The sequence below is a fragment of the Oncorhynchus masou genome, chromosome 9, assembly GCF_036934945.1.
Source record: "Oncorhynchus masou masou isolate Uvic2021 chromosome 9, UVic_Omas_1.1, whole genome shotgun sequence".
NCBI classification, from domain to species: Eukaryota; Metazoa; Chordata; class Actinopteri; order Salmoniformes; family Salmonidae; genus Oncorhynchus; species Oncorhynchus masou.
This window is the reverse complement of record NC_088220.1, coordinates 24,873,207-24,888,755: the sequence shown is the minus strand read 5'-3', so window position 1 is coordinate 24,888,755 and position 15,549 is coordinate 24,873,207. Positions and strand designations below refer to the sequence as shown.

The window sequence follows — 15,549 nt, the reverse complement described above, 5'->3', positions numbered from 1 at the left end:
CTAGCTGAGAGCAGCACAGGTCAGGTGTGTAGTGCTAGGGGAAACCCCTAGCTGAGAGCAGCACAGGTCAGGTGTGTAGTGCTAGGGGGAAAACCCTAGCTGAGAGCAGCACAGGTCAGGTGTGTAGTGCTCGGGAAAACCTTGCTGAGAGCAGCACAGGTCAGCTGTGTAGGACAGAGGTTTGGCCAGCAGGGGGGAGGCACTGCCATGTGAATGGTTAGTCAGGCTGTGCTCGGATGGCTACAGTGTGGTTTAGTACCAGCCAGACACATAGCTCTGGCGCCCCCTGGGTTTTCCTAACACATCCACACAGCAGTCAGCCATAGGGCAGGTGATGCACATGGAATACCGCTGACTACCAAAGACAACAGGGACGGGTGACAAGGCGAGGTCTCGCTGTCTTTCTCCCCTCCCTCTCTTTCTCACCCCATCCAGCCCCTGAAGAACTCGGCTCTCCACTAGCGCTTTATCAGCCTGTGTGGATCCACCCATCCCTTCAAGATAGGACCGGTGGTGTAGCCAGCGTGTGGGTTCAACCATCCCTTTAAGATAGGACCGGTGGTTTAGCCAGCGTGTGGGTTCAACCATCCCTTTAAGATAGGACCGGTGGTGTAGCCAGCGTGTGGATCCAACCATCCCTTAAGATAGGAAGATAGGACCTTTAAGATAGGTGGTGTAGCCAGCGTGTGGGTTCAACCATCCCTTTAAGATAGGACCGGTGGTGTAGCCAGCGTGTGGGTTCAACCATCCCTTTAAGATAGGACCGGTGGTGTAGCCAGCGTGTGGGTTCAACCATCCCTTTAAGATAGGACCGGTGGTAAGATAGGACCGGTGCCAGCCAGTGTGGGTTCAACCATCCCTTAAGATAGGAAGATAGGACCTTTAAGATAGGACCGGTGGTGTAGCCAGCGTGTGGGTTCAACCATCCCTTTAAGATAGGACCGGTGGTGTAGCCAGCGTGTGGGTTCAACCATCCCTTTAAGATAGGACCGGTGGTGTAGCCAGCGTGTGGGTTCAACCATCCCTTTAAGATAGGACCGGCGGTGTAGCCAGCATGTGGATTCAACAATCCCTTTAAGATAGGACCGATCCACCATCCCTTTAAGATAGGGTGGTAGCCAGCGTGTGGATTCAACCATCCCTTTAAGATAGGACCGGTGGTTTAGCCAGCGTGTGGATCCACCCATCCCTTTAAGATAGGACCGGTGGTGTAGCCAGCGTGTGGATTCAACCATCCCTTTAAGATAGGACCGGCGGTGTAGCCAGCGTGTGGATTCAACCATCCCTTTAAGATAGGACTGGTGGTGTAGCCAGCGTGTGGATTCAACCATCCCTTTAAGATAGGACCGGTGGTGTAGCCAGCGTGTGGATTCAACCATCGCTTTAAGATAGGACCGGTGGTGTAGCCAGCGTGTGGATTCAACCATCCCTTTAAGATAGGACCGGTGGTGTAGCCAGGGTGTGGATTCAACCATCCCTTTAAGATAGGACCGGTGGTGTAGCCAGGGTGTGGATTCAACCATCCCTTTAAGATAGGACCGGTGGTGGAGCCAGCGTGTGGATTCAACCATCCCTTTAAGATAGGACCGGTGGTGTAGCCAGGGTGTGGATTCAACCATCCCTTTAAGATAGGACCGGTGGTGGAGCCAGCGTGTGGATTCAACCATCCCTTTAAGATAGGACCGGTGGTGTAGCCAGGGTGTGGATTCAACCATCCCTTTAAGATAGATAGGAGCCCGTGTGGATTCAACCATCCCTTTAAGATAGGACCGGTGGTGTAGCCAGGGTGTGGATTCAACCATCCCTTTCTAACAAGATAAAGGGATTCACCATTCCCTTTTAAGAACAAGGATGGATTGTGTTTTATTCTTCCATACTCTAGAGTGGCTTTGCGAAGGAGACGGTATCTATGTGGATCCACCCATGGTTGTATTGACAAGTCATCGTTGTCTTTTTAAAGGAGTAGTCCCTACGATTAACTCTTAATGCCGTCTTATCAAGGGAATACCCTTGTAGTACCTCAGTAACAGATATTGAATGTACGTTCAAATCCTTTTCCTGTACAGCTTTTCTAGTGACCTCTCTGCTATTCCTGGGAGGGTTGTGAAAATTGTAGCACTGACGACGATCAATAAAGACCCCACTAACTCAATGACCAAACTGGAGAGGATTTCCTTTCAATCTGTCTTCAAAACCAGTTACTTATCTCTCTCTGCATTTTGATCTTTTCTACTTCATTTGTTTCTCTGTGGAAAACGAGGACAATGCTTTCCCGTGATTTTTAATTGGACACCAGATTCCGTCTGACAAGTTTCTTCAACCTCCTGTTCTACAGAACAATGTAACTTGGAGGAGAATTCAAAGCGTCAGCTTGATCTGTTAGTTTCCTTTAATAGAATATAGATCTAGATGCCTTTCTCTTTCCCCTAATGCTGCTCTAGCTATTGTGCATGTAAGGTATTTTTGGAGGGTAAATGCTATTGGCTTACAGATTGTTATGTTGTTGTCCACCCTTTGCTCCCCAGTGCTTTACCCTTAACCCAAGTTGCCATTTTGTGGTGGTCAGTAACCAGTGATGTACAGTTTTCCCTACCTACCGGAGTCTGAGGACATGGGAGTGTGCCTGTGTCCAAACATTATAGGCTCCTGTCTCATGGGATTTTTATATATATATATATATATATAAAAATGTAATATCCCCAATAGTTTGAATTATGAGCGTAAATTGTGATCTTACATTGCCGTTGATGATATTGATGACATATTTGGGTTGTTTTCAGTTCAGCACTCACTGTGTTGTTGAAACCATTTGTTTTCTTTGTTTTGTAATCTATCCCTGTGTTCGACATGTTGTACTGAAACATTTCAGGAAAAAAACAACCTTTTGAAACGTTTTGTGAAATGTTTTTTGTCCTAGCCACTCTGCCGTACGTAGCGTAGCCGCCCTATCCAGCCGGAAACCTCCGGGCCTTAACTCTCCCTATTAAGTAGCTGTAGAGTTACTATGGAAACACTTACTGCCTTAATCACAGTTGACCACAGTAGGTGATGTAGGAGACAGTCAGACATCATACTAACAACTAACACTTTACAGTCTGTATTCAATCAATACCGGTGAAAGAGTTTTGCCGGATTATTCAAAAGTAACTCTCTGAAAGAAGCACATTTGAATTGATATGCAGTTGTCTTTTAGTTTGAAACAGCAAATTATTTGTTGAGTACATAAATTAAAATATGCATTATTTCAGTGCAGAATAAAAAATGTCTGACTTAACCATTTTGATTGAATATGCCCTACATGTAACCCAGCAGGTCACTGGCAGTGGTACAGACTGAAGGGAAGTCCACCTGATATTTCACTCTGGGGTGTTAGAATGTTCCCCCTCTGAAAGGGTCTTTCATGGCCAGCCCCGAGCCACACCAAACACTAGGGTGGTCTGGCAGACATGCAGCAAATGATGGACAGAATTGGTCACTTTAATCTCTCAGGGTTCAAATACAAACATACCCTCCTGCACTCTCTCTCTCCATCTGTTTCATGTTCCCACCCTCCTGCACTCTCTCTCCATCTGTTTCATGTTCCCACCCTCCTGCACTCTCTCTCCATCCGTTTCATGTTCCCACCCTCTTGCACTCTCTCTCCATCTGTTTCATGTTCCCACCCTCCTGCACTCTCTCTCCATCTGTTTCATGTTCCCACCCTCCTGCACTCTCTCTCTCCATCCGTTTCATGTTCCCACCCTCCTGCACTCTCTCTCTCTCCATCCGTTTCGTGTTCCCACCCTCCTGTACTCTCTCCATCCGTTTCGTGTTCCACCCTCTCCATCCGTTTCGTGTTCCACCCTCCTGCGCTCTCTCTCCATCCGTTTCGTGTTCCACCCTCCTGCGCTCTCTCTCCATCCGTTTCGTGTTCCCACCCTCCTGCACACTCTCTCCATCCGTTTCGTGTTCCCACCCTCCTGCACACTCTCCATCCGTTTCGTGTTCCACCCTCCTGCGCTCTCTCTCCATCCGTTTCGTGTTCCACCCTCCTGCGCTCTCTCTCCATCCGTTTCGTGTTCCACCCTCCTGCGCTCTCTCTCCATCCGTTTCGTGTTCCAACCTCCTGCGCTCTTCCCTCTCCCTTTGTGTATTTGGTTTTACTGTCTCTTCTGTTCTTTGGCACTGACATCTAACCTTCATCTAATAATGAATGAATGAATGTTTTAAATGAGCTGTGTGTAATGGTGAAATTTGGGAAATGTATTTTTACAACATGTGAACATGATTCCTTTTTGGGGGGGTCTTTCACTCACTCTTGTCGTGAATTAATTGATTTTCTTTCACCAGACTGCAAAATCAATTTAATAAAAAATAGAAGAACAGTCTCCTGTAACTAGGCTCTTATGCTTTATTTTTCTTTTGTTTACTTTTTTTATTAGAAACAATCATGTTTGTTTCCGATGGTAAACTCCACACCGTATTTTAATAAAATCCCAAAAATGAACCCTTTCCTTTCTCACGCTGCTTTCTTCTGTTGAAGGAAATGGTCTTTCTGTCTTAATCTGTGTGTGTGTGTGTGTGTCCTCAAACTCTGAGAACAAGGAGTATCTATAATAATGCCTGTATGGATATTACCCTCAGCCTTGAGATTTACGAGATTCATTCAGTGTGTGTATACTTGTGAGAGTGCATAGTGCAAGCTTTGCAGTATAGCAGTGATAACCCAGGTGTGCTGCTTTCCTCCAGCCCTGGGGATAGGAGCAAGGTTTACAAACCACTGCCCCCCCCCCCTAACTAACTGTTTACAACCTTTTGTCTGTCTTTATATGGGCACTGGGGTGATGCAGTGCCAAGCGCCCCAGAGCTCACAGCAGCTTTACGAGTAGTTAGACCAGGTGCGGGGCAAGCAGCAGAGAGGGGTACAGTCATAGCATCATGTGGCTGGGAATGCCAACTCCAAAATTGTTACCACATGTACCATCCGTAACCCCTGATGAGAGAGCGGTCTAACCCTCATGGTCCCATCGCTGGAGGGAGGCCCCCTTGGTTGTACTCCGTCTACTAGGATATTCCCCTAGGCTGAGCTAAGGCACCCTTCGGCGAAGGGCGATCTACACACGTGCATGAAAGCTACCTCGGATGCAATGGCACTTTTGATTAATGTGAAACGCTTTATGACGAGCCCTTTTAATATGTACTCCATATGCCCTCAGACCAACCCTCCATCTCTCTACCAGATAAACAACACTATAGGCTTGTAACTAGCTACGGGAGGTGGACAGGATGTGAGTTTGTTTTCCTCTTGACTTGTTCATTTTCCTTCCTCACAAGGAACTGCATTTTCCACAGGACAGCATTTCCATAGGACAGTATTTCCACAGGACAGCATTTCCATAGGACAGTATTTCCATAGGACAGTATTTCCATAGGACAGTATTTCCATAGGACAGTATTTCCATAGGTCAGTATTTCCATAGGTCAGTATTTCCATAGGTCAGTATTTCCATAGGACAGTATTTCCACAGGTCAGTATTTCCATAGGTCAGTATTTCCATAGGACAGTATTTCCATAGGACAGTATTTCCATAGGACAGTATTTCCATAGGACAGTATTTCCATAGGACAGTATTTCCATAGGACAGTATTTCCATAGGACAGTATTTCCACAGGTCAGTATTTCCATAGGACAGTATTTCCACAGGTCAGTATTTCCATAGGACAGTATTTCCACAGGACAGTATTTCCATAGGACAGTATTTCCGTAGGACAGTATTTCCGTAGGACAGTATTTCCACAGGTCAGTATTTCCATAGGACAGTATTTCCATAGGACAGTATTTCCATAGGACAGTATTTCCACAGGACAGTATTTCCATAGGACAGTATTTCCATAGGACAGTACACAGCAACTGTAATCCCTTCCTGGTAGCTGTTCTACATGACATCATATGGAGTGAAATATACAGCTTATTGCAGATTCTAGACGGTATGCTACCTTTCTCAACAGCTCGTTTTAAGGGCCTTTGGTGTTCACTTGTCATGAAAGTCAATTTCATGTGAGTATTACAGTCATTGAGCTCTCTTCCTGTGTAGTCACTGTTGGGGTGCCAGCGACCCTGCTTTCGTGAGAAGCATTCGTCGGGAAAGAACAGGTTGCATAATGATCTCTCTTCTGACGTAGGCCCGGGGAGAAAACAGCTTTTTAACAGGCAGATTCACTGGCCCCTGTGCCCCCCGTTTCCCACTCCGAGCTAGTTTGTTTTGCAACAGGCTGGGCTGCCCTCATCCGTCCTCGAGCCCCAGCCCTGGTGCTGCACTCTCCTGCCAGACGCCACAAAGGCCCTGGACCAGGATATTTATCTGGCGCTAGTGTGTGTTAGTGGGTGGGGGGATACTGATCCCCAGAGATGTCAATACAACCTTGGAATACATCAGTGGACCTGTAAAAACAACATGTGACTTTAGGGAAGTTGATTAGTCACTGTCATGGTGGGTCGGGGTCATATGATGGGAAATGGGGTATTTGTTTTGGGGTGGTCGTTGAAGACCAGACTACATCCTGCTGGCTAGAATCCTCTTGTTTACTAACTAGCTTTACTTGTAAAAAGCTTTAGGTAGGTCAGAGTAGGGCCAGGAGCCCAAGAGAGAAGCTCCAGGGCCCATGGATGAGGTAAACTGTGGAAGGTTGTATTGTTTAAGTGAGATTGAAAGTGTTTCTTGTTGACAAGACAGAAGACATAATATTTGTGTGCCTGATAAATTAACCTCTGTATCGACTCCTCAGGCCCTCACATTCAACCTAGGGATTGTATTAGCAACCCAAAGATGAGACCGCTAATATTTGCCCGTCCCCATATAAATATGAATCTTTACAATGGATGGCTTGGAGATGACATCATCAGGGGGTCACATCGGTACTGACTTCTGTGTTTATTTCCGATAATAACTAGAACTTTGTATCCGGCCTACTTTCTCCATCCCCGTTATCCTTTATACGTGTGTCTCAATAATGGAGTTCTGGCTTCTGCCATTTGCAAGTGTTAGTGAGTGTTTGACAGGGGGACTTTGTGTGTGTGTGTGTGTGCGCGGTTTGATATCAGTTGTTTTAGTGTGTGTGATGTGCGCCAAGTGGTAAGCTGCTCTGTGCTCATCCTGCTGTGACTCAAATCCAGAACAGGCCAGTGTGATCAGTGCCAACGTGTATGTTGCAGTTTTATGCGTGTGTGTGTGAGATATTCACCTTTAGGCCAGTGTGAGTCAGCCAGTGTGGACGCCCGGCTCTGTCATTAATCAGCGGGCAGAGCAAGTCTGGGTTTTCCGTAACCTACTTTCAGTAAGAGAGGAGAAGGGCAGAGGTGAGATAGGGGGAAAGAGGGCTTCCAGTTGGTTTCTATTAATGTTTCACTGAGAGGTCATCGTGGCCCATTAACCCAGGCGGCTTCTTATCATTACAGCACAGCTTAGGAGATGGAATGTCCTTAACTTTGGGATAAATCCAGTCTTAGCCCACATCTGAGGATGGAGGAGGGAAAAGGATAGCTGAGAGGAGGATAGCCCAAGGCTTAAATATTTACAAATGACATGTTTTGGAACGTCCAGAGGTGCCGTTGTGTGTGTGTGCATATGTTAAATAGTTTGAAAACCCACACACACACACACACACACGCACACGCACACGCACAGGCTCATTCACACTGAGCTTCATACTGAGCCCCAACACATGGATCAATAGCCAGCTCAGTAGTGGAGCAGTAATACGTTGTCCATGTGTTCGCCAGCTATGGGGGAATAGTTATGTGAGGACACAGACAGACATGCTTTAACCCTCTCTCCTTCACTTCACTGACCACAGGAAGTTTGTTCAGTGGGGTTGACCACTAAGACCCTACTCTATTTATTGTTACATGGACTTGTCTCTTCCAGAGCCAGACTGCTGATCTGGCGTCATTAAACAAGCAGACGGTTGGGATTTCTCCGCTCCAACTGTAACAATTAAAACATTTGAAATGGTCCACGGAAAACATAAATACTGTACAATAGGAATGCACTGACTGCCAAGTGAGATCTATTCATTTGTGTGTTACATGGTGTTCATTACCTTGTCAGCAATATGAGGTTAGGGGCTACTGAGTTTACACAGCAACACAGAGCCAGTGGGAGAAGGTGCGTGTGTGTGTGTGTGTGTGTGTGTGTGTGTGTGTGTACACACAGAGAGTGGGAGAGAATGGGAGGGAGGGAGAGAATGGGAGGAGAGAGGGAGGAAGAGATAGCTACTGTAGAGGAGGGTGGGGGCTATGCAGTGCCTTTCCATACAAGGAGAGGTAGGGGGCGAGAGCCAAAGAGAGGGGGGGAATACAAGGGGATACAATGAAGGAGGAGGGTTGTAGAAAGGTATATCTGGAGAGAGAGACTGTGATAAGGCTCCCTGATCCTGCAACCACACGGAGTAGAGAGAGTGGCTGGAGCTGTCCTGCTGATATATCCTCTGTCACTGACTGACTCGTCCTGACCAGGTAAGAAATTCAGTCTGCATCCCTTCAGACACTGAGTACCGGCATGAGTATTAGTGAGCGTGTGTGTGTGCATGTGTGTACTGGTAAGAACTGCACGTCTCTAAACGTTTTTATATTTGTGTGTGAGTCTGGATTTGTTCGCCCGTGTGTGTGAGTCTGGATTTGTTCGCCCGTGTGTGTGAGTCTGGATTTGTTCGCCCGTGTGTGTGAGTCTGGATTTGTGTGTGTGGGGTGGTACAGTGTGTGTTTAAGATGCTATGTTTGTGTGTATGTTCAGGTTAGCAAAAGGCAATGGTGAGAGGGCTGTCTGAGTGCTGCCTCTTTCCTCGTCTATGTCTGGGTATGAGGCTGAGCCTGGACTGAGTATGATGCTGTGTGTCTGGGTATGAGGCTGTCTGGGTATGAGGCTGTCTGGGCTGTGTCTGAGTATGAGGCTGTCTGGGCTGTGTCTGGGTATGAGGCTGTCTGGGTATGAGGCTGTCTGGGACGTGTCTGGGTATGAGGCTGTCTGGGCTGTGTCTGAGTATGAGGCTGTCTGGGTATGAGGCTGTCTGGGTATGAGGCTGTCTGGGCTGTGTCTGAGTATGAGGCTGTCTGGGCTGTGTCTGAGTATGAGGCTGTCTGGGTATGAGGCTGTCTGGGACGTGTCTGGGTATGAGGCTGTCTGGGACGTGTCTGGGTATGAGGCTGTCTGGGACGTGTCTGAGTATGAGGCTGTCTGGGTATGAGGCTGTCTGGGATGTGTCTGGGTATGAGGCTGTCTGGGACGTGTCTGGGTATGAGGCTGTCTGGGTATGAGGCTGTCTGGGACGTGTCTGGGTATGAGGCTGTCTGGGCTGTGTCTGAGTATGAGGCTGTCTGGGCTGTGTCTGGGTATGAGGCTGTCTGGGCTGTGTCTGGGTATGAGGCTGTCTGGGACGTGTCTGGGTATGAGACTGTCTGGGCTGTGTCTGGGTATGAGGCTGTCTGGGACATGTCTGAGTATGAGGCTGTCTGGGACGTGTCTGAGTATGAGGCTGTCTGGGTATGAGGCTGTCTGGGATGTGTCTGGGTATGAGGCTGTCTGGGATGTGTCTGAGTATGAGGCTGTCTGGGACGTGTCTGAGTATGAGGCTGTCTGGGTATGAGGCTGTCTGGGATGTGTCTGGGTATGAGGCTGTCTGGGATGTGTCTGGGTATGAGGCTGTCTGGGATGTGTCTGGGTATAAGGCTGTCTGGGATGTGTCTGGGTATGAGGCTGTCTGGGTATGAGGCTGTCTGGGATGTGTCTGGGTATGAGGCTGTCTGGGATGTGTCTGGGTATGAGGCTGTCTGGGCTGTGTCTGAGTATGAGGCTGTCTGGGTATGAGGCTGTCTGGGACGTGTCTGGGTATGAGGCTGTCTGGGCTGTGTCTGGGTATGAGGCTGTCTGGGACGTGTCTGGGTATGAGGCTGTCTGGGCTGTGTCTGAGTATGAGGCTGTCTGGGTATGAGGCTGTCTGGGACGTGTCTGGGTATGAGGCTGTCTGGGCTGTGTCTGGGTATGAGGCTGTCTGGGCTGTGTCTGGGTATGAGGCTGTCTGGGCTGTGTCTGGGTATGAGACTGTCTGGGATGTGTCTGAGTATGAGGCTGTCTGGGACGTGTCTGAGTATGAGGCTGTCTGGATATGAGGCTGTCTGGGATGTGTCTGGGTATGAGGCTGTCTGGGATGTGTCTGGGTATGAGGCTGTCTGGGATGTGTCTGGGTATGAGGCTGTCTGGGATGTGTCTGGGTATGAGGCTGTCTGGGTATGAGGCTGTCTGGGATGTGTCTGGGTATGAGGCTGTCTGGGATGTGTCTGGGTATGAGGCTGTCTGGGATGTGTCTGGGTATGAGGCTGTCTGGGCTGTGTCTGAGTATGAGGCTGTCTGGGTATGAGGCTGTCTGGGACGTGTCTGGGTATGAGGCTGTCTGGGCTGTGTCTGGGTATGAGGCTGTCTGGGACGTGTCTGGGTATGAGGCTGTCTGGGACGTGTCTGGGTATGAGGCTGTCTGGGACGTGTCTGGGTATGAGGCTGTCTGGGCTGTGTCTGGGTATGAGGCTGTCTGGGCTGTGTCTGGGTATGAGGCTGTCTGGGATGTGCCTGAGTATGAGGCTGTCTGGGATGTGCCTGAGTATGAGATTGTCTCGGATGTGTCTGGGTAAGAGGCTGTGTCTGGGCATGAGGCTGAGTATGAGGCTGTCTGGGCTGAGTATGAGGCTGAGTATGAGGCTGTCTGGGCTGAGTATGAGGCTGTCTGGGCTGAGTATGAGGCTGTCTGGGCTGAGTATGAGGCTGTCTGGGCATGAGGCTGTCTGGGCATGAGGCTGAGTGTGAGGCTGTCTGGGCTGTGTCTGAGTATGAGGCTGTCTGGGCTGTGTCTGGGTATGAGGCTGTCTGGGCTGTGTCTGGGTATGAGGCTGTCTGGGACGTGTCTGGGTATGAGGCTGTCTGGGCTGTGTCTGGGTATGAGGCTGTCTGGGACATGTCTGAGTATGAGGCTGTCTGGGACGTGTCTGAGTATGAGGCTGTCTGGGTATGAGGCTGTCTGGGATGTGTCTGGGTATGAGGCTGTCTGGGACGTGTCTGAGTATGAGGCTGTCTGTGTATGAGGCTGTCTGGGATGTGTCTGGGTATGAGGCTGTCTGGGATGTGTCTGGGTATGAGGCTGTCTGGGATGTGTCTGGGTATAAGGCTGTCTGGGATGTGTCTGGGTATGAGGCTGTCTGGGTATGAGGCTGTCTGAGATGTGTCTGGGTATGAGGCTGTCTGGGATGTGTCTGGGTATGAGGCTGTCTGGGCTGTGTCTGAGTATGAGGCTGTCTGGGTATGAGGCTGTCTGGGATGTGTCTGGGTATGAGGCTGTCTGGGATGTGTCTGGGTATGAGGCTGTCTGGGACGTGTCTGGGTATGAGGCTGTCTGGGCTGTGTCTGAGTATGAGGCTGTCTGGGTATGAGGCTGTCTGGGCTGTCTGGGACGTGTCTGGGTATGAGGCTGTCTGGGCGTGTCTGGGTATGAGGCTGTCTGGGGAGGCTGTCTGGGTATGAGGCTGTCTGGGACGTGTCTGGGTATGAGGCTGTCTGGGATGTGTCTGGGTATGAGGCTGTCTGGGCTGTGTCTGGGTATGAGACTGTCTGGGATGTGTCTGAGTATGAGGCTGTCTGGGACGTGTCTGAGTATGAGGCTGTCTGGGTATGAGGCTGTCTGGGATGTGTCTGGGTATGAGGCTGTCTGGGATGTGTCTGGGTATGAGGCTGTCTGGGATGTGTCTGGGTATGAGGCTGTCTGGGATGTGTCTGGGTATGAGGCTGTCTGGGATGTGTCTGGGTATGAGCTGTCTGTGTGTCTGGGTATGAGTCTGTCTGGGATGTGTCTGGGTATGAGGCTGTCTGGGCTGTGTCTGAGTATGAGGCTGTCTGGGTATGAGGCTGTCTGGGACGTGTCTGGGTATGAGGCTGTCTGGGACGTGTCTGGGTATGTGGCTGTCTGGGACGTGTCTGGGTATGAGGCTGTCTGGGCTGTGTCTGGGTATGAGGCTGTCTGGGCTGTGTCTGGGTATGAGGCTGTCTGGGATGTGCCTGAGTATGAGGCTGTCTGGGATGTGCCTGAGTATGAGATTGTCTCGGATGTGTCTGGGTAAGAGGCTGTGTCTGGGCATGAGGCTGAGTATGAGGCTGTCTGGGCTGAGTATGAGGCTGAGTATGAGGCTGTCTGGGCTGAGTATGAGGCTGTCTGGGCTGAGTATGAGGCTGTCTGGGCTGAGTATGAGGCTGTCTGGGCATGAGGCTGTCTGGGCATGAGGCTGAGTGTGAGGCTGTCTGGGCTGAGTATGAGGCTGTCTGGGCTGAGTGTGAGGCTGTCTGGGCTGAGTATGAGGCTGTCTGGGCTGAGTGTGAGGCTGTCTGGGCTGTGTCTGGGTTGTGTCTGGGCTGTCATTGTACATAAGAATTTGTTCTGACCTGACTTGCCTAGTTAAATAAAAAATACAAAGTGTCTGGGTTGGCTGATGATAATGAATATGTTGGTGCTGTTTCTGTGTTAATGACAATGAATGTACCTGTGCTGTTTGTCTGTGTCAGTGGTCTGTGATGTGGTGTGTCGGTAGTCTGTGATGTGGTGTGTCAGTGGTCTGTGATGTGGTGTGTCAGTGGTCTGTGATGTGGTGTGTCAGTGGTCTGTGGTGTGTCTCTGGTCTGTCAGTGTTCTGTAGTGTGTCTGTGGTTTGTGGTGTGGTGTGTCAGTGGTCTGTGATGTGGTGTGTCAGTGGTCTGTGGTGTGTCTCTGGTCTGTCAGTGGTCTGTGGTGTGTCTCTGGTCTGTCAGTGGTCTGTAGTGTGTCTCTAGTCTGTCAGTGGTCTCTGGTCTGCGGTGTGTCTCTGGTCTGCCATTGGTCTGTGGCGCGTCAGTGGTTTGTGGTCTGTCTGGTGTGTCAGTGGTCTGTCTGTCATGTGGCAGTGGTGTGCCACAGGTCTGTGGTATGTTAGTGCTCTGTCATTGGTCTGTGGTGCGTCAGTGGTTTGTGGTCTGTCTCTGGTGTGTCAGTGGTCTGTCTGTGGTGTGTCTGTGGTGTGTTAATCTTGGTGAGTCAGTTTCTGGTTTGTTTCATCCTGTATCCTGACTGCACTCCCAACCCTTCTATTTCTAATGTCAGTTAGTCCCATACGATGACATATTGATTGTTGAGAGATTTGCACAAAACAACTTTCCATTGCCACTGTCAAGACTCAAAAGGGAGAGGGATATTGAAAGGTTGTTGCATGGTATGTGATGTTTCTATAGGTTAACATATCTGCATGGTATGTGATGTTTCTATAGGTTAACATATCTGCATGGTATGTGATGTTTCTATAGGTTAACATCTGCATGGTATGTGATGTTTCTATAGGTTAACATATCTGCATGGTATGTGATGTTTCTATAGGTTAACATATCTGCATAGTATGTGATGTTTCTATAGGTTAACCTATCTGCATGGTATGTGATGTTTTTATAGGTTGCATGGTATGTGATGTTTTTATAGGTTAACATATCTGCATGGTATGTGATGTTTCTATAGGTTAACATATCTGCATGGTATGTGATGTTTTTATAGGTTAACATATCTGCATGGTATGTGATGTTTCTATAGGTTAACATATCTGCATGGTAATAGGTTAACATCTGCATGGTATGTGATGTTTCTATAGGTTAACCTATCTGCATGGTATGTGATGTTTCTATAGGTTAACCTATCTGCATGGTATGTGATGTTTCTATGGGTTAACCTATCTGCATGGTATGTGATGTTTCTATGGGTTAACCTATCTGCATGGTATGTGATGTTTCTATATGTTAACCTATCTGAGCCCCCTAAACAGCTGGCAGGCACAGAATGCAGACAGTTAAAATGAGCCAACACACAAACCCATCATACAACACATTGTCCCTGAAGCCTATTTCTCGTGCCAGATAATGTTACCTCTAATGTAGGCTGCTCCAAACCTCTACTTTTCTTCTCATGGTGTATCACCAGTAGGCTCCAGTGACAGGTCACTGTTTGCAGCCGTATTTGTCAGCATGTAACCCATTCCTCTCTAAACGTATATTATGTACCGCAACGTTTAACAGGCAACCATAAAAATACCATGAGTATGGAAGCAGAGAGGAACCTGCTTTGATCGCACAGTTCTGTCATCTGATCATCTCAGCGGCTGCAGCTCTGCTGTTCCAATACTGCAGAGAGGAGGGACTGGCCATATTAGCCACACACTTATTATTATTATTATTATTATTTTATTTCACCTTTATCTAACCAGGTAGGCCAGTTGAGAACAAGTTCTCATTTACAACTGCGACCTGGCCAAGATAAAGCAAAGCAGTGCGACAAAAACAACACAGTTACACATAAACAAACGTACAGTCAATAACACAATAGAAAAATCTATGTACAGTGCGTGGAAATGTAGAAGAGTAGAGAGGTAGGCAATAAATAGGCCATAGAGGTGAAAAAAATTACAATTTAGCATTAACACTGGAGTGATAGATGTGCAGATGATGATGTGCAAGTAGAGATACTGGGGTGCAAAAGAGCAAGAGGACAAGTAATAATATGGGGATGAGGTAGTTGGGTGTGCTATTTACAGATTGGCTGAGTACAGGTACAGTGATCGGTAAGCTGCTCTGACAGCTGATCCTTAAAGTTAGAGAGGCAGATATAAGACAGTGATTTTTGCAATTCGTTCCAGTCATTGGCAGCAGAGAACTGGAAGGAAAGGCGTCCAAAGGAAGTGTTGGCTTTGGGGATGACCGTTGAAATATACCTGCTGGAGTGAGTGCTACAGGTGGATGTTGCTATGGTGACCAGTGATCTGGGATAAGGCAGGGCTTTACCTAGAAAAGACTTATAGATGACCTGGAGCCAGTGGGCTTGGCGACAAATATGTATTGAGGGCCAGCCAACAAGAGCATACAGGTTGCAGTGGAGGGTAGTATATGGGGCTTTGGTGACAAAACAGATGGCACTGTGATATACTACATCCAGTTTTCTGAGTAGAGTGTTGGAGGCTATTTTGTAAATAACATCGCCGAAGTGAAGGATCGGTAGGATAGTCAGTTTTATGAGGGTGTGTTTGGCAGCATGAGTGAAGGAGGCTTGGTTGCAAAATTGGAATTCTAGATTTAATTTTGGATTGGAGATGCTTAATGTGAGTCTGGAAGGATAGTCTACTGTCTAACCAGACACCTAGGTATTTGTAGTTGTCCACATATTCTAAGTCAGAACCGTCCAGAGTAGTGATGCTCGTCGGTAAGGGAGGGTGCGGGCAGCAATCGGTTGAAGAGCATGCACTTAGTTTTACTAGCATTTAAAAGCAGTTGGAGGCTACGGAAGGAGTGTTGTATGGCATTGAAGCTTGTTTGGAGGTTTGTTAGCACAGTGTCCAAAGAAGGGCCAGATGTATACAGAATGGTGTCGTCTGCATAGAGGTGGATCAGAGAATCACCAGCAGCAAGAGCGACATCATTGATGTATACAGAGAAAAGAATCAGCCCGAGAATTGAACCCTGTGGCATCCCC

At 48.3% G+C, this 15,549-nt stretch overlaps 1 pseudogene; it reads left to right on the top strand.

The window, feature by feature from the left end:
- Positions 1-8,352: 8,352 nt before the first annotated feature.
- The window catches only part of LOC135545181 (spondin-2-like), a 32,571-nt pseudogene continuing 25,374 nt past the window's right edge, over positions 8,353-15,549 (top strand).